Source organism: Canis lupus, chromosome 29 (genome assembly GCF_011100685.1).
Source record: "Canis lupus familiaris isolate Mischka breed German Shepherd chromosome 29, alternate assembly UU_Cfam_GSD_1.0, whole genome shotgun sequence".
Classification (NCBI taxonomy): domain Eukaryota; kingdom Metazoa; phylum Chordata; class Mammalia; order Carnivora; family Canidae; genus Canis; species Canis lupus.
This window is the reverse complement of record NC_049250.1, coordinates 39,629,002-39,651,400: the sequence shown is the minus strand read 5'-3', so window position 1 is coordinate 39,651,400 and position 22,399 is coordinate 39,629,002. Positions and strand designations below refer to the sequence as shown.

The 22,399-nt window shown below is 44.0% G+C and overlaps 1 protein-coding gene across 5 annotated transcripts in view; it reads left to right on the top strand.

Moving 5' to 3' along the window:
• The first annotated feature begins 16,355 nt into the window (after positions 1-16,355).
• The window catches only part of CDH17 (cadherin 17), a 62,542-nt gene continuing 56,498 nt past the window's right edge, over positions 16,356-22,399 (top strand). The window contains exons 1-3 of one of the 5 annotated variants that reach the window (XM_038579765.1): positions 16,362-16,512; positions 16,776-16,839; positions 20,543-20,651. The gene's annotated coding sequence lies outside the window, so the exon portion shown is untranslated. Of the gene's footprint in view, positions 16,513-16,775; positions 16,840-20,389; positions 20,449-20,542; positions 20,657-22,399 lie in introns of those variants that run through there. The other 4 variants (XM_038579766.1, XM_038579764.1, XM_038579768.1 and 1 more) reach the window with 4 other exon arrangements.

Here is a 22,399-nt window from a genome sequence, read left to right as displayed (position 1 = left end):
GTTAGAGCATCCAGTTTAGATTGCATCTCAGTTAAAGTATTTTTAATATTGGCCTGATTAGGTCTCAATTCTGCAGTGAGAGAGTCTCTCGAGTCTTTTATGCTTTTTCCAGAGCCACTAGTAATTTTATAATTGTACTTCTGAATTGTATCTCTGACATAGTACTTAAACCCATATCTAGCAGGTCTGTGGCAGAGAGTATTATTTCCGGTTCTTTCTTTTGTGGTGAATTCTTCCTTCTAGTCATTTTATCCAGTTCAGAGTGGCTGTATGAGCAAGCAGAGTCAAAAATATCAACCACAACCTAAGTAAAATATACCCTAGACGATTCCTAAGAGGTTGGAGACCAGAAAGTAAAAGAAAAAGAACAGAACAAAATAAAGCAAAAGGACCATGAAAGTGAAAAACAAATAAAAAAAAAGTAAGAGTAAAAAAAAAGGTAGGGAGGAAGTGGTGGTGGAGAGAGATAGGCTCACCAAGTGGACCTAGAGAGTGATCCTCTTGGTTCTGGGTGTATTTTGTTCTGTGTGTTAGAAGATGCTGAATTTCAAATTTATATAAATCAGCAAAACTTATATAGAGACCCAACATTGACCACAAAAACAGAAAAAAGATAAAAGAGGAGTGCAGAATGGGAAGGAAGGGAGATTATAGTCTTGCAGAATGAACCAATACAGTGTTCTACTTGGTTCTGGGTGTGTTTTGGTCCGTGTGTTAGAAGGTACTAACTTCCACCAGTATAAAACGAAAGAAACAGCAACAACAAAAAACAAAAAGCAAAAACCTATAACTCATGTATCTACCAAAATTAAATTGAATACATTGAGAGGAATCAAAAAATGAAGAATATATCTAAGACATGTAATTGTAGAAATATGAAAGGCAAAAAGGAAAAAAACTTAAAAACAAAGAATTGGTAAAATATTGAAGGTGGGAAAAGAGAAAAAATATTGGAAATATTTAACCTGAAAGATAAATGAATCATAAGGGAAAAAAATCCTCTTGTTCTATATACTATTTTCCCTTAGTCCTGGAACTTTCCAGCGCTACTTGGTCAGTGAAATTACTCTTCCCCAGTTTTTCTGGGGGCGGGGCCTGCTGTGCTGGTTCTCAGGTGTGGTGCCTGAGCAGTGATGCCCTGCCCCCTGCTGGGTGCCAGGCTCAGTGTGAGCTGTTTGTCCTGGGAGGCCTTTCTTCCCTAGAGGTTCTGTCTCTCCCAGATGCAAGGTGAAAAGAAGAAAAAAGTAAAACTGGTGGGGCCAGGTCTGCAGCTCTGGAGCCAAGAGCTCCCCTTGAGTACTGAACCGCAGTCTCCCCGTCCACACTGACCCAGGTGCTCCCAGGGGGCCCTGATCTGCACAAATTGAAGGGCACCCAGCGGCAGGAGAGTTCTTGCTGTCCCAGCCCTCTGGTTACACAGGCCAACTCCGGAGCTCCCTTTACCTCCCCTTTTCAACGTATATATGGGAGAACCAGAGTCTTTTGTCCTGTGGTGTCTCGCATTTCATATTTTGCAACCTGAGGTGTCATTTCATCCATAAACTGTTCCTCTGACCAGCATCTCCCATAAACGAGTTGTTGGACTTATATTCTAGAATTAAAGATTTGATCTGATGCAGGTACAAATTTTCATCAAGAATTCTTTGTAAGTGGATTGTACAGCTTCTCTCAGGAGGCACATAGGGACCAGGTGTCTGTTCGTCTTTGTGGAGATCCATTACTTCAGTGTGGATTGCAAAATGATCACATTCCTTCATCCAATCACTGGAAGACTTCTCTAAAGAGAAACTTTTCCTTACAAATTATTTGGTTAACCTGAGATTCAGTTTGTATAGGAAGGGCAGGTTAAAGCCTCGATTCTTGCCCTCTATTTATGTGTTTTCAGTGTAATAGATTGGTTCTTTACATCCTCCAAAGGTGATGAGTGCATTTTGTCGTAGAGTATAATTGTGACCTCATGGATCTCGCGTATTTTGTGTGTTTCATACTGCGGTCATTATTCTTACTGGTTCTCAAAATTTTCCATCTTTTGCCTGTGAGAGCCTCTTCCTGTTGTCTTCTCAATCTTTGATACAAGTCCAGTAGTTTCTGATAGCTTCCTTGCTGTCTGGTATGACAAATGTTCTAGGCACATTTTGTAGATTTCCTCTGCAGACCTAGAATCAGCAATTTCTCCAAGGAGGCTTAATTCCTTTTGGGAAAAACAATATTTAAGATCACAAACTGGTTTTAGGGCTGCCCATTGCTTACAAGTTGGTCATTGTTTCCAGGCTGTTTTGGTGGACAGATTGATTAAAAAAAGTATTTAGGATAAAATACATCATGAGTTTCAGCTAATATTTTGAATTTGGATTTAGCGATGCAAGGTTTTTTATTTAACTTCTTTGATTTTGTATTTGTATATTTTCTATAGTCTGCCTAAAATCCTGGTTCCAAACAATATTAACATAATTACTTTCTGCTCTGCTATTTTTCAGAAAAATGACAATATCATTTCTAACAGTATGATATCTGAAACAGTTTAAGATTCTTTAAAGTTATTTTTGTCCTTAGGCTCTATCCCACCAGGGATATACAGTCAAATCACTGTTTTAAAATTAGTTGGATTAATTCCCCTCAGTTTTATGCTGCTACCTCAATACATAGTGAAGTTCATTTGTTTCTTTGGCTTTCAGTTTTTAGGAATTGCTTTCTTTTCATTTTGATCTAAGATTGTTTTTTAACTATGTAAAGAACTGATGTGGTTCTGAGGTCAAATCTATATACTAGGTTACACTGAGAAAAATTTTTAGCTCTTGTCCTCATCCTCTCTAATTTGACTTTCTCCTCCACAGTGGTAACTAATTTTTTAAGGCTTTAAAAATTTTTATATAAGTAATCTCTACACCCCATGTGGGTCTTGAACTCATGACCCTGAGATCAAGAGTCCCATGCTCTTCCGACTGAGCCAGCGGGGTGCACCCCCACCCCCACCATGGTAACTATTGAACAAATGTGGTTTATTCTTCTATTTCCTAAAGTACAGACGGTTCCAGACCTATGATGGTTCAACTTAATGACTTTTTAACTTTACAATGGTGCAAAAGCAATACACATTCAGTAGACACCATCTTTCACACTTTGAATTTGGAATTTTTACCCCGATATGTGGTTCTATCCTCTCATGCTGCTGAGTAGGGGAAGTCAACTGGGAGGTCGTGAAGGTAAACAACCAATATGCTTGCAACCATTCTGTACCCATACAACCTTTCTGTTTTTCATTTTTAGTATAATCTTCAATAAATTACATGAGATATTAACACGTTATTATAAACTAAGCTTCATGGGAGATGGTTTTGCCCAGCTGTAGGCTAATGTAAGTGTTCTGAGCGTGTCTAACGTCTGCGGGGCTAAGTTATGGTATTCAGTGGGTTATGTGTATTACGTGCATTTTCCACTTAACGATATTTGTAACTTATGATGGGTTTATCAGGTCGTAACCACATTATAAATCAAAGAAGATCTGTATAACCAAATGCCACGTGTATGTTTTTATATATGTACATAAGTTTACACTCATACAAATATATATATTTGTATCTTTTCCTTCTTAGACATTAGATGAATACTAGTGTACTATATACACTATTTAAAACTATTGCTGCTTTCACGTTATTTATCTTAGAGCTTATTCCACATAGTTTCCAAAGGAATCATCCCCATTCCTTTTAACATTTACATTTTTCTCATTTTTAGTGAGGCACACTTTTTTTTCTTCATATGTTTCAGGGCCATTTGCATTCCTTTCTTAGGACCTATTGTTCATAATGCTCATCCATTTGTCTACCTCTTTTTGGTCTTTTTTGTTTCTATTTTTAGCAGCTCTTATACATTAAACACATCGACCCTCTATTACAGTTATATGTTTTTTTCCTAGTTCATCATCTCTTTTTAATTTGCTCTTAGTGTTCATGTCCACGCAAAAAATTTTTTTAATTAATATTATTAAGTTTCTCAATGCTTTAATTGTTGCTTCTGGTTTTGAGTTAGGAAAACTTTTCCATTCCCTGGCTGTGGAGGAATTCCTCTTTTCGTACTTGTATGGTTCCCCTAAAAATTTGTATTCATTTATTTTTTATTTATTTATTTATTTATTTATTTATTTATTTATTTATTTTTTAATTTTTTTTAAAGAAAGTTCTGATCTACTTGAAATGTATTCTGGTGTGTGGTATGAGGAATGGATCTTTCTCACATTCATGCAGATTTTTTATCAGAAGTGGGTAGTAGGCAAAGACTCAGCTATTTGGATAGGAATTGGAAGGTGATGATTCTGAGTTGTTGATTGAAATAGGAAGTCCTAGATACAGTCTTTTCAGCTCAGGAACTGCTGTGGTTCAGAGTCAAAACTCCCAAGCTTCTATGGTTAAGAGCCAGACTCACGAATGTTTGCAGTTAAGGGAGCAAAGATTCCTCAAAATTGTCTGCCACACATACTAGAGATGTTAAAAGTAATTGGTATGGTATTGAGCACAAATAGAGTTGGAAAAACTCTCCAAGCATCCAAATTGTCTGTAAGCAGAAGAGCTTCTATACCTCAGATGCTAATAGACAGAGAGCAAAGATGACATGATTTTATGAATTGACAAGCCTGGCCTAGGTTTGGAAGGATCTAGATAAGGAAGGATTGCCATACCTTCAGCAGAGTTGACCAGAGGGCTGCTTTCAGACCAAGACCACCATTTTCTTCTTCTACAAAGCCAATTTGGATGCTCTGGGGTGGGGCACCGTGGGGTCCATGGGAGGCGTAGATGAAACAAGATTGGACATGAGCTGATAACTGCTGAAGCTGGGTGATGGTACATGGGATTCTCTCTACTTCTGTTTATGTTTGAGATTACAAAATGTTAAAGTGAGAAAACTCAAGTCACACACACACACACACACACACGTAGCCAGGATGAAGCATTTGGTATCTCAGTACAGACTGCAGAATACTCCTGTATTGGTATCACTAGCAGAAAGTTGTCTTAGATGGATTTCGTTAATTTAAACCCCTGTAGAAAAGCCTTTATTAAGTTACATTTTAATGTTATATCCTTTACTTTTATCAATAGTGGTATAAAAATGTCATTACAGGGATATTTCTGCATCTTCTGTACAATCAATGCAAAGAGATCTTACATTGTTGGATCTACATTCTAATGTTGGAGGTTTGATCTGATTCAGGTATGTTTTTTTCCAACAGGAATCCTGCACAGACAGTGTTGCATACTTCTACCAGGGGCCCCATAGTGACCAGTTTGTCTACTTGTGATGCGGCACGATTGATAGTCTTAGCCTACATGCATTATTTCGGTAGAGTTGGAAAAATGGTCGCATTCGAAATCTACCCTTCTCACTTCATCTACTGGTTGAAAGGTGTCTATAAGAGAAACTTTACCTTGTGACCCTAGAATTCTTCTCTGCACAGCATGGCAGACATGACTTAAGCTTGGAAAACGTGAAAGGAAGCAACCACCAGTAGCTACCACCTCAGGAGGATCTTACTGAGCCCAGGAGTCTTCCAAGATGGAGAGCTCTGAAGTTGGACAGAAAGCTCTGGATGAACTTATATCAGTATGTCTTGGACAGAATATAGGAGCATATGAATAAATAGGACTGGCTTAACATCACCTACTTAAACATTAGAGAGTTGGCCAAAAGCAACAATTCTGGTTTTGGCGTAATTCCCCAGAGCTGCTTTTTAGATGGTTATAAAACAGAGGTGGTTGTATACTGAGGCCTCTTCTGGTTAGTGGCAGTAAAACCATTGCAAGGCCAGGTGTTAAGAGAAAGAGAGTGGTCGTGATGTCCGAGTAGAAGCTGTAGCTAGGCCATCCCTATAAATCAGGAGCAGTGTACGCAGTGGCAAAGATCCAGAGTTATCATGTCTGAGTTCAAATCCTAGCTTGGTCATCTATCAGCTGTGTGCCCTTGAGCAAGATATTTGACGTCTCTGAGCTTCCATTTCCTCATCTGTACATGGGGATTGGAGAGTGTGGTCTATTTTTCAGACTTGCACACATTCGAGAGATAACATAGGCCCAGCACTTTGCCCAGTGCCTGGCACAGAATAGGTAATTCACTAAATAGAGCTAACTAAAATTAACTTTGTTTCTCAGAGTAAATAGTTGAACAAGAACCAGGACTCATCCTTAAATCCAGTAGATGAACACTTCATGTGGCAAAATAACTTTCGGACTAATCAGATGGGTTACGCTTGAAAATTGTGCAAAGCTCCTGATGGGGAGAATTGAAGGCTCCATGAAGATGAAGACATTGCTGCAGGGCCCTAGAGTCGGGGCAACTATTAGTCAGCTACCAATAGAAGCCAGAGTCCTCGCCATACTTCCAGAAATCATTTCGTGAGAGATGCTATGTCCAAATTGTGTCCACTATGATGTCTAACGATACATCTCGAGCTTTCTCTATGATGTTTGCTGTAGTTTAGCTAGGTGCTTTTTTTGTAGTTTAGCTTTTAAAACAGAAACTTACATGAGGCTTTGAACCTAACTTTCTGTGGCTTCCTTTGTATTTGGTTTGATGTGGTAAAGACACCAGGTTTTAATTTTAGTTGTCTAGCAGCTTCTGTAATACTGTGAGATAAGGTGGCTAGGCTCCTAGTTACTTAGGTTTGTGACAGATGAGGCTGTTTGTTCTTGGTTTCTGGTCTGAGTGTGGTTGGGAGGAGCAGATGCTTAAGGCAGGTGGAGTAGAGTTGAAAGCCTTTTCAGAAAAGTAAGTAATGGAAAATATTGGGAATCTCCCCTTTCCACTTTCAGTATATGCTTAAATATCATGGTACCATTTTTAGACAGAGTTCAGAGCTCTCTGCAAAGACCTCTCATGCACTTTAGCATTTCCCCCCACCCTCCCTTGACTGGGCCTTTGCAGGGATGAGCATGGAGTAGGGGGTGTGGTCTCAAGGGTCTCTTGTAAGATTTCCAAATTCATGCTGGTGATACCTATAGAAGTCAAAGAATAGCATTGGAATTGGGATTCAGATCCCAACTTGCCAATCTCCAGATGGACTTAAACACTCTGCTTTAAAGAATAATGCCCTAATTTATCATGGAGCTGGATCAGATGGGGAGAAGTACCTTCTCACTGCCTGTGTCAGGCTTGGGAAATGTGCCGGCACTGTGACCCCAGGACAGACTCCCTGCTAATTCTCCCCACATTCCTTTGTTTCATGACCCCCCCCCAAAAAAAATTAAAGCAAAGGATCAAAGAGCTTTATATTCTAAAGATAGAAGGAAATTAATTTTCGAAGTCCAAGGTCCCTGCAGACTAATGTTAAATTCCAGAACCAAGGACCACAGGTCAGCATGGTCGTGGTGGGAGCCGCACAACAGCCCAGTGATGGAGGGAATGTTCAGTTATGGAAGGGAGGGTATATTTCAGGAAGCCCACCGAGTCAGGGAGAGCTCAGGTATTGCTGGGGGCAAGGTGTGCCTGGCATTACACGGAAGTCCTTGAGCAGTATTGGCCAGTAGGCCTGGCCCGTGGGCCGAGCTGCAGCAAAGCTAACCACTTCCTGTTTAGCTCTGGGAGACGGTGACCCTTCCCCCAGAGCAGCCCGAGAGGGAGCGACTGAGTCCCAGCCTGCGGGGTGATGCTGTGGCTCCCCGTTGCTCCCTGACAAGGGGGGCCAGGAGGAACCAGAGAGGCCATCCGAGGGCAGAGGGTTTGGGGGGCAGCGCTCTGACCCCTGGGCAGGGTTGCTGGGCTGGGACAGGATTCCCTCCGAAGCCACCCTCGGGAAGGGTCGTGTGGCGGAGCCGGCTGGTGGGAGCTGTGTTGGGGTGCAAGGGGTGCTATTCTGGCTGTGGACCTGTGAGCTGATCAGGTGCTGGGTGACCGTGAGCCGCCCCGTCTGACTGCTGTACCTTGTGGGTGAGTAGAGCCTGCGGGCTGCACCGTAGGCCCAGGGCAGCTGTTAGTGCTTGGACAGATGCATATGCATATATATATATATTTTTTTCTATTCTTATCTGGATTCAAACTGTGGAGAGTCTATTTTTATTTTCTCTGTTCCTCCATTTTTTTATTTGTAAAATAATAACAATAGCCACCTCAGGGTTGTTGTGAAGATTACATGAGATAATATATATATATATATATATATATATAGAGAGAGAGAGAGAGAGAGAGAGAGAGAGAGAGAGAGAGAGAACAATTAGGAAAGGAAGATCCCGCAAGTGCCAGACCTGAGACCGTGGAGCTCCACCTCGGCTGTGCCCTGGCCCCACGGAGAACTCTAGAAACCATTGCTGGCAGGTTTCACCCAAGGCCAACCAACCAGATTCCCCACGGTTCTATGCAGCCAGGTCTGAGAACCAACCCCTGCACTACAAGTTTATTATTGTCAACTTCTTTTTAAAGACTTTTTTATTTATTTGAGAGACAGACAAAGAGAGTCAGGGGTGGGGGGGGCAGGTGCAGAGGGAGAGGGAGAAGCAGACTCCCCACGGAGCCGGGGCCTGGTGTGGGGCGTGACCCCAGGACCCTGAGATCATGGCCTGAGCTGAAATCCAGAGTCGGCTGCTTCACCGACTGAGCCACCCAGGTGCCCCCCCCCCAATTCCTTTCTTATGTTCAGCAATGTCGTTCAGGAAGTAAAAAAGAATGGAGGGGTTCGGCTGACTCTGTGTCCAGTCCTGGGTTGTTCACCGTTACTGGTTTTCTTTTGCCCCGGGCGGTGACCTCGGGGAGGTACAGCTGTGGTGGGCCTCTTTCCGCTCTGCTCAGGGCTGAGATAATCTTCAAGTAGTGAAATGCTTTTATTCACATTTTATTTTTTTTAGAGATGTTATTTATCCATAAGAGACACAGAGATACAGGCGGAGGGAGAAGCAGGTTTCCTGATGCGGAACTTGAACCCAGGACCCTGGGGTCATGCCCTGAGCTGAAGGCAGATGGTCACCCACTGAGCCCCCCAGGCGTCCCTTATTCACATTTTGGAAAGTAAGACTTTATGTAAAAGAGGAGATAAAATAATAAGTAAAACAGATCTATTTAAAAGAAAATAAAATGATTTAAAAAAAATCTCCCCCCCCCCCCAAAAAAAAATCCCAAAGTATCGGAGATAATAGAACACAAAGGATCTGCTTTGAAGGGATTGGATTGAAGTGAGGTAATGGTTAGCCTCTGAATCTCCGGATCACGGTGGGATGGGTTGCGGAGAATACCTCCTTCTTTGGGTAATGTGTGTACTGAGATAAAATTCATATGCCATAAAATTCACCATTTAAAGCATAGAATTCAGTAGTTTTTAGTATATTCACAGAGTTGTGAAGCCATCGTTGCAAAGAACTTTAGAACATTTTTATCACCAATAAGGAAACCCCAAACCCTTTAGTTATAACCCTCCAACCTCACGCCCTGCCTCCTGGCCCCGAGCAACAGTGCAACCATTAATGTACCCTCTACCTCTATGAATTTGCCTATTCTGGACATTTCTTATGAATAGATTCCTATAGTATGTGGCCTCATAGGTTTGGCTTCTTTTACCCAGAACAATGTTTGCAGTGTTGATCCACATCATGGCCCATGTCACTACTCCATTCCTTTTTGTGGGTGATGATATCCTATTATTTGGATGTGCCATATGTCATTTAAGAGTCATCAGTTGACAGACATTTGGGTTGTTCTGGCTTTTGACTATTCTGAGAAATGGTGCTGTGAACACTGGTGTAGCAGATGCTGTGTGGGCATATGCTTTCATCCCTCTTGGATGTAACCTTGGAGTGAATATGCCAACTTTATGTTTAAATTTTTGAGGAAACAGGGGATCCCTGGGTGTCTCAGTGGTTGAGCACCGCCTTTGGCCCAGGGCCTGATCCTGGGTCCCGGGATCAAGTCGCACGTCGGGATCCCTGCGTGGAGCCTGCTTCTCCCTCTGCCTGTGTCTCTGTCTCTCTCTCTCTCTGTGTCTCTCATAAAAAAATAAATAAAATCTTAAAAAAAAAAAGTTTTTGAGGAAACACTAGTTATTGTTTTCCAAGGTTGCCGCACCATTTTACATCCCCCCCGGGAGTGTATGAAGATTCTGAGTTCTCCATAGCCTTTTCCACACTTAGTGTCCTCTGCCTTCCTCATTACAGCTATCCACATGGGTATGAACTAGGATCTCATTGTGGTTTTGATTTCCATTTTGCTTATGCGTAATGATGTTGAGCCTCAGTTCATGTGCATGCTGGCTATTTGATACCTTCTTTTAAAAAATAGTCTGTTCAACTCCTTTATCCTTTTTTTTTTTTAAAGATTTTATTTATTTATTCATGAGAGACAGAGACAGAGACAGAGAGAGAGAGGCAGAGACACAGGCGGAGGGAGAAGCAGGCTCCATGCAGGGAGCCCGATGCGGGACTTGATCCTGGGACTCTAGGATCACGCCCTGGGCTGAAGGCAGGTGCTAAACTGCTGAGCCAACTGGGCTGCCCCCTTGTTCATTTTTTATTGGGTTTTTATTATAGGATTTTTTAAAGTGCATTTTAGATACCATTCCCTTCTTAAGTAAGAGATTTGCTATATTTTCTCCTATTCTGTGAGTTCTTTTCACTTTAATACTGTTCTTTGAATCAAGAGTTCTTACTTTTGAATCAGCCCAATTTGTTTTTTTCTATTGTTTGTGTGTTTGATGTCATATCTGAGAAACCATCGACAAGTCCAATGTCATGAGGGTTTACCACTGTTTCCTTCTAAGACTTTTACAATTTTAGCTCTTACATTTAGTTCTTTGATCCATTCTGGGTTAATCTTTCTGACTTGTGTGAGGTAGGGGTCCAACTTCACTCTTTTGCATGTGGATATCCAGTTGTTTCATTACAAGGACAAAATTGTTCGAGGCAGCCCCAACATTTTGGTGTTTAATGAGAGACCTATAAGCAGAGAATGGACACTGATATTTACTGAGCCCCCAGTATCCTAGACACCGAATCCTCTGGACAAGCTTGGTGAGCCCCAGGCCTATCCATTGCCAGTCTCCCATTTGTACCTATGACAGAAATTACGGATCAACCACAGCACAGTCTGGCTGAGCCTTGATGACTGCCAGGGTTGACACGAAGGAGTGGTGTCCCGGGAGGATCAGTTTGGGAGGGATTAATACAGTGAATGTTGAGATTGTTGTGTACATGGGTGGTAATAGGTGGTTGGATATGAAGGTCCAGGCCAAGGGCCAGAGAGGGAGAGACACTTGAGACTTCGGCATATAGAGGGGAACAGATCCAACCCCCTGGAGGGAGTGACAGGGCAGGATAACCTGGGATTGACCTGAGGACGTTCGATGAGCACCCAAGTGGGACTGGAAGGGACTGGCTTGAGAGAAAGAAGAAAAGCCAGGGGAGAGTCCTGGTGGGGAAACTGCAGAGAAAGGGTGATTCGGGGAAAACTGTTGAGAGTATCAAATGTTGGGAGAAATCTGGTAAGATGTGGATTGGAGAGTGTCTCTGATTATTAGGAAGGAGTTCTTGGCCACCTTGGTGAGTGCATTTCAGTGAGATAGGGGAGGTGGAAGCCGGCCTCCGTGTCTGAACAGTGAACTGAATGTGATTGAAGACTCACGTCGGTGAAATCTGGTAAGAGAGATAGAGACAGGTCTTAGGAAACCAACAAGATTATTGTAATTTCTTGGAATTTATAGAAAATCTGAGATCAAATAGTAAGTTCTATAGACTGAGAAAAAGTTTCTGAGGGAAGATGTGCTTATTCGGATCTGCTGGATCCAATCTGCGTGAACATCAAACCCATTGCATTGTTGTCTGAGACAGATCCTGCAGAAATGGACCCTAAATAGTGAGGGAAATCTAATCTCAAGTATGAGCTCTGCTAAAGAATATTTACTGGTAGATAAAGCTCAGAATCCTAAGCTTGTGTTTCTCACAAAAGGATTCGTGTCATCTCTTGCATCAGAATTCGAGTGCTTTAAAAATGGTCATTCCTGGGATGCGTCCCAGACCTCCTGAGCTAGGATCTCATGGTGTGAGGCCCCATTTGAATAAACTCCCCATGTTTAGACATTTATCCACTGTATGGCCGATGATGGGGATATTTACCAAGCGTTCCATTCACGGGCTCCAACAAGGATAATGAGGGCCAGGTTAGGGACCTCGCCTACTGGGCAGTCGTCTGGAGCAACCGTCTACAGATGGAGTTAAGGTAACTGGGAAGAAGCAACTGCACACCCGGTCCACATCTATCAAAGCAGCGAGGGGAAAACCCCCAACCTTTGTTAGCCTCCAATTGTCTTCTCTGGAATATGCTGAGGATGAGCATACGTGGCTGTGAGCTAAGTGTTGCAACAGCCATTACGTGTGGCTTAACGTTTCTTTCTGGAAATTCGTATTTATTTGAGCGGAGTCTTTTAACAGTTCCCTAAACTATCCTGCTTTGGAAAATTGCCCCCCACCGGGCGCCACTGTCAACAGCAACAACACAAAAACCCGGACTCAAAAATGAACCCAGAGCCAAGCGTAAGAGCTCTACATCGAAGAGAGCTTGTGTGGCTTAAATTTATCAGAAAAGGGTTGCTACCTGGCCGGTGACAGTAACCAGGGAAAAATCTGGCTCCAACCTAAAACATTCACTAACAGAATATCAATCTCTCCCCGTTCCACTCAATAAATTAGAAACAAAGGTGTAAAATATTGGTTTGAGGGGTTGCAAAATCACTTACTTGTTTGGGTTCCCGTGAGCCTTGGCGCAGCCTGCATGTAATCCTGACTATTTGGAATTATTGAATTAAGCAACTGAAATGAGTTTGATTCTAAACAGTGTTCACCGGGTGCCCGTGGAAGACAACGTTTGTGCCATCGTTAACAAGAGCAAGACAGATGGCAAATAAGTAATTAAGAAAACTTTTGTACACTTCTGTTCGGTGAGGCTCATGTGTTGATAAACTCATGATAAAATGTTCTCAAAATACATGCTGCACAACACACAAAGTAGATGTTAAAATGCCACTGCGTGAAAAATGGAAAACCTTAGCATTCATAGATTTCATTTACTTTGAGGTTTGAGGAGAAAAAATATAGAAATGTAACATACTTCGAATTTTAAGAATAATTCCAAGTTTTCATGGGGCTTTTATCTGGGGGAGGGGAGCGATCCTAACTTTACCCTTGGTTAACTAGCATTGTTGATAAGTTACACCATTACTTGTACATTTTCTAGGGCTAATGTTGGAGGAATGGCGAAGACATTATGATAGAAGTGCTAAGGTGTTTTAAACACTATGAATCTGTTAGTTAGATGTATCTGCCCAAATATTTTCTTTCTTTTTTTTTCAAAGATTTTATTGATTTCTTCATGAGAGACACAGAGAGAGGCAGAGACACAGGCAGAGGGAGAAGCAGGCTCCATGCAGGGAGCCCAAAGGGGGACTCGATCCCAGGTCTCCAGGATCAGGCCCTGGGCTGAAGGCAGGCGCTAAACCACTGAGCCACCCAGGCGTCCCTGCCCAAATATTTTCAATTCTTCATTTGTTTCCATCATACAAATCATTCGTATCTCCTTTGCTCTGATAAAAGGAATCAGTAATTTATCAATTAAATTTCCTTTATTCCCGTTATTACTGAGTCAGTATTAAACCATGGAACTAACAATGCTTCATTTTTGCATGAGAACGAATTCCTAAGACGCAGTGGTGTTCATCCTGAAACACAGGACGGGACACATGAAATGATAAAATCCAGACGCTTTTAAAAATTATAAGTAGATGATTTATTAATGATAAAACATGCAGCTCTCAGAACCTGTCATCCTGGAGAGCACGGGGAAAGCGAATTATATTATAATTTATATTATATTTATATATAATTTATATTATAATTATAATTTATAATATAAAAATTTTTATACTAAGATGCAATCACCTGTTGATTTTCCTGATGGGTGGTTTTGCCTTTTTAGAGTTTAATCAATCTGATTCTCTGACTTGAAAGCTAGAGGCTGGAAGTAGCATAAAATGTACAGGGAAACCCAATCTAGGAACTTGGCTACCTTCCATCAGGAAAGGTGTCACACCTCTTTTCCTATGGATTCTATTACCCACATGAAGCTAGAAGGAAAGTTATTTGGCAGATTCTAGAGGCGTGGTGAATAGTTTGGACTTTGAATCAGACAGGCCGGGGCTGGAGCCCTAATTCTGTAATCACAGGCTGTGTATGACTTGGGCAAAAGGTAAAACTTTGGTTTTCTATCAGATGGAATCTACTTTGTGAACGGGTAAAGATAAGGTGAGAAAACATATTTTCAAACTGAAAACTAATATGCCGTGAACATAGTTGTATAATGTTGCTAAAAAGGAATGACTAAAAGTGACATATATATGTATATATATATATATATGTCACTTTTAGAAAACACTTTATAAAGGGTCGCCTGGGTGGCTCAGCTAGATAAGCGCCTGCCTTCAGCTCAGGTCAGGATCCCTGGGTCCTGGGCTCAAGCCCCCTGTCCCCATGGTGCCCCTTGCTCCTCCCCTCCACCCCCACCCCAGCCCCACCCCTGCCCCTGCTCCTGCCTGTGCGAGTGTGTGCAATCACTTTCTCTCAGATAAATAAATAAAATCTAAAAAAAAAAAAAAAAAACCCACGTTATAGATTTAAAAGTTCTTTTCACATACATTATTTAAAAATTCCTAAAGAAGCAAAATCCTTTTAGAGCAACGCCGGCGAGAGCTGGTCTTTGACTTCAGGAAATGAAACGCACATGGAAGCTATTTGATTTTGTAGAACGAGGGCATTTTATTTGACTAATGGGAAGGCAGAGGCGTTAGGGCTTGGAGGGTTGCTTGGCCCCGCTGACCCCCTCCCCTTAGACAGCTGTCGGCTGGGGACGGGCAGCAGCTCCCCTAGACCCGCCGATGCACGGACTAGGCAGACCGCCGCGTGTGGCCGGGTGGCCTGGCTCCCAGGGGCCTGGAGGGCGGCCGAGGCCTAGGCCGGGGCGGGGGGGGGGGGGGGTGGTGGGAGGGGGCCACCAAGGCCGCGGCCTGGCTCTGGCCTCTCACCGCGACACGCACACTCGGGGACAGACGGAAAGCACAGCAAGCCCAGAAAGGAATAAATATCAGAAGGTTCAAGGGAAACAGGACCAAGTGGGCCCTGCTTCGACACCAGTGACACGGATGCCCCCGTGGATGTCCGGAGGATGTGAGCGGGGAACCCGAGTCAGTCCCACACAGCTTGGCTCAGGACGTCTGGGCCTCTTGGCTTTGATGGTTTAGCTGGAGGCCTGTTTTCGAGGGCAGGGAGTGACTTGCTTCTTTGGAAATGGACTCTGGGGATCATGAAGGGCGTGTTTGTGTTTGGGGGGAGGCGACCACCCGTCGCTTCGTGGGGGCTGCAGGGACTTGAACTTTGAGGGCGGGCGCCGCGGGGTGCACCGTGGGCTGTGCTTTCTGAGTCGTTCCTTAGGGGTCTCCAGGTGGCTAATGGATCACGGGTGGCACCCCCGGCCCCGTGTGTGAGACGGAATGACCAAAGCCGGGTCAGTGGGGCCCTCTTGGCAGATGCTGGGCCGAGCGGCAGGTGTGCAGGGCGTGGACCGGGAGCCCCATCCAGGTCCAGGAGCCCCATCGAGGTCCAGGAACCACATCCAGATCCGGGAACCCCATCCAGGTCCAGGAGCCCCATCCGGGTCCAGGAGCCCCATCCGAGTCCGGGAGCCCCATCCAGGTCCGGGAGCCCCATCCGGGTCCAGGAGCCCCATCAGGGTCCAGGAGCCCTATCCAGGTCTGAGAGCCCCATCCAGGTCTAGGAGCCCCATCCAGATCCAGGAGCCCCAGCCAGTCCAGGAGCCCCATCCGGGTCCAGGAGTGCCATCCAGATCCAGGAGCCCCATCCAGGTCCAGGAGCCCCATCCGAGTCCAGGAGCCCCATCCAGGTCCAGGGGCCCCAGTCAGGTCTTGGGAGCTCCATCCGGGTCCAGGAGCCCCATCAGGGTCCAGGAGCCCCATCTAAGTCCAGGAGCATCATCTAGGTCCAGGAGTCCCATCCAGTTCCTGGAGCCCTATCCAGGTCTGAGAGCCCCATCCAGGTCTTGGGAGCCCCATCCAGATCCAGGAGCCCCAGCCAGGTCCAGGAGCCCCATCTGGGTCCAGGAGCCCCATCCAGGTCCAGGGGCCCCAGCCAGTACCCTAGCACCGAGGTTGTCCACTTGAACTCCTTCCCGTCTCCTTACTTCTCTGCATTCAGAAGTTCAGCACCTGCCTGAGACGGGTTGGGTGCGAGCGAACTTCTGGTGCAAAGCCACCGCCTTTCTGGAGTGCACGTCACGGGCCTTTCATGACATCTGATGGGTCCCGGGGACAATAAAACCAGTGGATGGTTAATGTTTGACTGGAGGCGAAGGGAGAGGCTGGGGAAGCGGAGCGGGGCGCGGGGAGTGTGCTCCGGGGAGATTCTCGAGCCCCAGCAACAGTGTCGGCAGCTGAATGGAAGAAGATAACTTTTGAAAGCCTTTTTGTTATTTACTTACGGAAAGGTAAGGTTGACCAGTCTCAACTGTGTCGTGCGCTTCTTCAAGGTTGACAAAGTAGGTGGCGGGGGTGGGGGGGTGGGGGGGGTGGGGAGCACTTGAGAGGCTGCGGGACAGACTTCCCCCGTGACGGGAGCTGCGGGGCTGAGAAGGGAAGGGAAGTTTGTTCTTGGTGGGACAGGCTTTGCTTACAGAGCAGAGTTTCTTTTTCAGTTTCTTTTCACCCGTCCCCATTTTATAAATTTTTTTTTTTTTTTTTTTAAATAAAGCAGCTCCGGTTGAATCAAGGTTGACAGTGGAGTTAAAGGGAAGATGCAGGTGTGGGGTGTTTAAGTGAGTATGACACCTGTTCCCTGTGATTAAAATATGCGAGTGCCTCGTCCTGAGATGCTCTGGGGCTCCTGTATTCTAGAAATCAGAGTTAGAGTCTTATAACGCGTCACCTCTCAGATGGGGGCTTCAACAAGTGAGAATTTTATCTGCTTCTCAGAGAATGAGATTCGATTTAGGATCATTAGGTCGGTCTGGGATACAGCAGGGGAGGGGAAATGCATAGGAGAAAAGAAACCCTTTTCTTAAAAGCGTTGGAGAATAGAATCTGAAAAGAGAGACAGAACTGCCTGCACGATGGGGAGAGCAAGATTTGCTGGGTATGTTGGTTGGTGTTGGGTGCTTCTCTCCCGCTCGTTGGGGGATGTCATCTGCTGGCCGTGCCCATTTTGAGACGTCAAGTCGTGTACAGCTTTTTGCGTCTTCAGAGGTCCCATGTCTGCCTCGGTCTTGGTTTGTTTCTGTACCATGGGTGACTATCTGGGGACAGGGGCCCCTCCGTTGACGGGGGATGCTCAGCAGGAGATTGGAAGGGCTGTCCATTCTCTGATATGTTCTTGTTTTAATTTTTCTTCAAAAACTTAGCAAGTGAAAAGTAGTTTAAAAGAAAAAGAAGACACATGTTTAGGTGGCAAGGAAAATGGATGACATTCAGCTCTCACCAGGAAACGGAGGGAGTCTTTTGCTGAGTGAGGGTTTATTGTGAATTGCAGGGTGTAGAGTTTATGAGTCTTCAGGGTTGGGCAGATGGGTTAGGCCAGTTGCATCATCGACCAGCCAGCGGGCACCGAACAGATTGCTTAAGCTCCCTGAATCTTAATTTTCTCATCTATAAAATGGAGATACTCGCCTAACCAAGCCTTTGTGAGAGTAAATTAGATACGCTTGTAAAGTCTTCGGTCTATTGCTTGCCACGCAGTAGATGTTCAGCGAACGTTAGCTCTCCTCTCCATTAGAAAGTTCAAGGGTCAGGGGCACCTGGTGGTTCAACTGGTCAAGCTTCTGACTCTTGATTTCAGCTCCGGTCATGATCTCAGGGATGCCAGGCGGATGGAGCCCCGCGTTGGTTCCAGGCTCAGCGGGTGTCTGCTTCTCTCCCTTTCTCTCTCCCTCTGCCCCGGCCCCTGCTCACACACTCATGAGCGTACCTTCTCTCCCTCTCCATTAATAAATAGATAAATCTTAAAAAAAAAAAAAAAGAGGAAGAAAGTTCAAATAGGTCACTTAGGTCAGACTGAGAGGTTGTTTCATTTTCTAGGGAGAAAGAACAGTAACGTTACAATAATTGCATCTTCCGTTGTGCAAGAGAGCAACAGACTCTGCTAAAGACATGGAATCCAACAATGTAAGAGAATGATAAAACAGTTCGGCTTTTTTTTTTTTTTCTTAAGAGGCATTTAAAAGGCTCCCTGATGTTTCACATACAGTTGACCCTTGTACAACATGGGTTTGAACTGCCCGGGTCTTCTAAGCAAATACTTTCAATAAATGCAACACAGTTGGATCAATGTATTTTCCCCTCCTTATAATTTTCTTAACATTTTCTTTTCTCCAGCTTTGTTGTAAGAATACAATATATAATATGTATAACATAGGAAATATGTGTTAAATGACTGGTTATGTTATCAGGTAAGGTTTCCCATCAACTGTAAGCTATTAGTCATTAAGGTTTTGGAGAGCCAGAAATCGTATGCAGGTTTAGGTGCCCCTAACCCTCGAGAGTTGTTTAAGGGTCAACCGTGTAAGTCTTCTGGCGAAGCCTGGGTGTGGCGTCCTTTGAAACTTGCCTAGATGACTCCCAGGAAAAGTCATTGTTGTTCAAGGTGAAGGTTGCATTTTCTGTGCCTCCTTCCTTCTCCTCCTCCTTCTCTTCCTTCTTCTTCTTCTCCTTCTTCTCCTTCTTCTCCTTCTTCTTCTTCTTCTTCTTCTTCTTCTTCTTCTTCTTCTTCTTCTTCTTCTTCTTCTTCTTCTTCTTCAGATTTATTCATTTACTTTAGAGAGACAGAGAGAGAGAGAGAGAGAGCATGTAAGGGGGAGGAGGGGCAGAGGGAGAGGTTGAGAATCCTCAAGCAGACTCCCCACTGAGCGTGGAGCCCGACTAATCCCGGGACCCCGAGATCATGACCTGAGCCGAAATCAAGAGTGGGACCACTGAGACGCCCAGGTGCCCCCTCCTCCGTTCTTTTGTAAAAAAGCAAAATACATGCTGGCAGAAACTCAACTTCCTGTTCTGTTGTCAAAAGAACTCTCTGGAAAGGACAATTGCCCCCACTTACCTTCCAGGTGAAGAGAGATGACTCTGAGAAGTAAAGCTGAGCCTGAATCATCATCCTCCTTTCTCCGAAGGCCCACAATTAAGTGCTTTAATGGGTCTTAAGTTTACATGGAGAGACCTATGCAGATCTAATTGTTGGCATAATATTGCATTCATTCAGAAACCCCTGGTCTCAACGCTAGATTGGGGCTCATTCTGTGGTCTCCTCACTGATTCAACAAAAGAAAAGTCTCAGCTCATTACAGGAATATCTGTCCACTTATTTGTTACTTGCGAGAACAAACAGTAGGGTTTACTGAGGTACAACAAACACGAATGTAATAAAAACATGTTTACTTAGTGGTTGAAGTATATAAAAAGGTTATTTTTCACTTAAGCATATATAACAGCCCAAGCTATGTCTGGTTGTCGTGTCGAAGGCACAAAGAAAACTTAGTTTCTTTTAGAAGGTTTTGTAAGCCTGACATACTGAATTCTCTCATCCATGATATTCTGAATCAATAATTTCTTACCGAATTTTAATTATCTTTGAACAGTAAGACTTGTGGTCTTGAGAAAGAGACAAAGAGAAGCCAAACTGGTAGATTTGTGCTCATAAAGAATGTTTAGACTAAGGATGAACGTCTTTTCCTGAGGGAGGGCTCTGTGCTTGGTCTCTGCAGTCGGATTGGCATCCCTTCCTCAACATCTCTGAGCTCAGTTTCCTTCCCTGTGGGATGACAACAGGCCCTACCTTCCAGGATTGCTGTGCTATTTAAATGAAATAAGATGTCCAAAGTGCTTAACTTAGTAAATGCTCATAAAATGCTAGCTAACTAAAACAAAACAAAACAAAACAAAAAACAACAACAACAAAAAACCCTCCCAACTATCCAAAACTAACTCATGAGGGAGATATCACAGTGGCATGGTATTCTTTATTTAGAATTAAATTCATTTTTCCTTTACTCTCTTGCCCATCCCAGTTGTCAATTATAATCTAATTACAGGGCTCAGAACGTGAACCTGCCACACTGTATGAGTGTACGATTTTGTCATGAGTGCTTCCGGGCACTTTGTAAATGCGCTGGTGTGACAGCAGGTGTTTTGGGGATTTTTTTTTTTTTGTCTTGTTTTTTTTTTTTTTTTTTTTTTTTTAAATCTCCATGTCTAAACCTGATGGGAAAATCTAATTTAAATCTAATTTAGTCTACCTCCTACTGGATTCCTAAGGCCAGGATGTGTGATTTTAATTTCTTGACAAAGTGCTCCTCCGGATGCTTTATAATACACAAACAACTGTTAGACATGAGGAAACACTTTGTCAAAAATAATGAAGCCATCTTTTATGAGAAATGGTGATTCTTATCCTCCTTTTCAGGCCAAGGAAGGCCCTTATGATGTCCTGACAGATATGAGGGAAAGCAAACAAATTCTTGTCTTGCCTCCTAGGGTTTTGAGCTGGAAACCTGCATACCCCGGGGATATCAGCACCGACGTCCTACTGCCAACCTGCTTGAGACGTGGGGGAAGCACCCTGGCTAGACATCCATCTGCTCCGGTGAGGCTGCCTCTCTTCCTTTTGATCGACCCTGACTACCCTTTCATCCAGAGCTGGGCGTTGTGCAAGGCTCTGAGGGGAGCTTCCCCTCCCCTTACTCTCTTCTGGGGAGTGTGGGGTGGAAGGAGAGCTAGCCGGGAATAAGCATCAGCACATGTCTCAAAACATTCCTTAGAGCTCATTTTTTCTTTAATAAGAATAATTATGGTAGTAATTTGTATTTTAATTGATCATATAAATTTAAGCCATTTTAAGTCCTGGGGGGAGGGGATGTGTCTTTCACGAACCCACTTATCTGACCATGAACCTATTGATGCAACAAATAACCACCCTCAATTTTGTATATGTGTAAATCCAGGTTTTCATATACGAGAGATTGGCATATCTATATTACGAAGCTTAGTGAGAAATAAACGTGCTTATATTTGTGCGTTGGGATGGGGGACGTCCATCCCGCCTTTTCTTCCTTCCTTCCTCCTGAATCAGTCTGAAGTGTGAGGCAGCAGCCCTGCTTTTATGCCTACGTGTTTGTTTCTAGCTTATTAACGACCACATTAATTGGGTCCTTAATTTGTAAAGAGGGCAAATCGGTCAGATCGTCTTGTGATTTTTCTAAACCCTAAGAGATGTAATTGGTGCCAGAGGTTTGTGAGGGAGGCCAAAAAGATGGGCATGATTGATTTGACCATTACTTGATGAACAACGGTGCAAGCAGGCTTTTAATCTGATCTTTATTCATTTTTGGCCTTGCTTCATGATTTACGCCGCTCTTAGCAGTGTACAGTGCAGAGGTGCAATAAATGGCGTGCAGGGCGTGTGGTGCTGTCTGGTCCTGGTGGTATTATGCATTCTAGTCACATCCTTTCCTGCCCACATCACCCATGATATCTGAAAACAAATTTCCTAGTCCTCTCCTCTTGCACCTTCTTTGTTCTTTGGAAATGCATAATTCAACCTCTGAGCAGGGCAAATTAATTGAATTCAAAGCTCTTAATGCTTCTTCTTCTTCTTTTTTTAATGGATGAGAGATGACTGACTCCATATAGGATCTGCCTATCCCTGAGCTTTTTTTGCAAGGGGGAGAAAAATCAATGCTTATGCGTTGAGTTATTGAAGATTTGGAGACCTGGAGATAGAAATTTTTTACTCAGACAGATGGGGAAATGACAAGTGTCTAAAGATGCCTCTGGGAGGAATTGGAACCCAGCAGGAGAATTAATCAAGCTGCGAGTGGGCCCCTGAGATGCCATGGGCACTGCATGTTTAATAACTGAACATAGCCCACCTCTCTCGTGGAATGGCAGTGCCTTCCTCAGTCAAAACCAGAGTTCCTTGGTGTATTGGTTTGCAAGGCTGGTGTAGCAAAGCACCACAGGCCGGGTGTTGCTTACGCAACAGAAATGTATTGACTCATAGTTCTGGAGACTGGGCATCCAAAGTCAAGGTATCAGTAGGTTGGTTCCTTCCGAGGACCGTGAGGGTCTGTTTGTGGCTCCTCCTTCCTGCTTGTAGATGGCCAGCTGGCCCCACATCGTCTTCCCCACTGGTGTGTCTCTATGTCCAAATTTCCCCTCCTCAGCAGGGAGTCTGCTTATCCTTTCCCTCTGCCCCACTGCTCATTCTCTCTCTCTCTCTCATAAATAAATAAAATCTTAAAAAAGAATGCCTGGGTGGTTCAGTCAGTTAAACACCCGGCTCTTGATTTCTGCTCAGGTCATGATCTCAGGGGCATGAGATTGAGCCCTGTG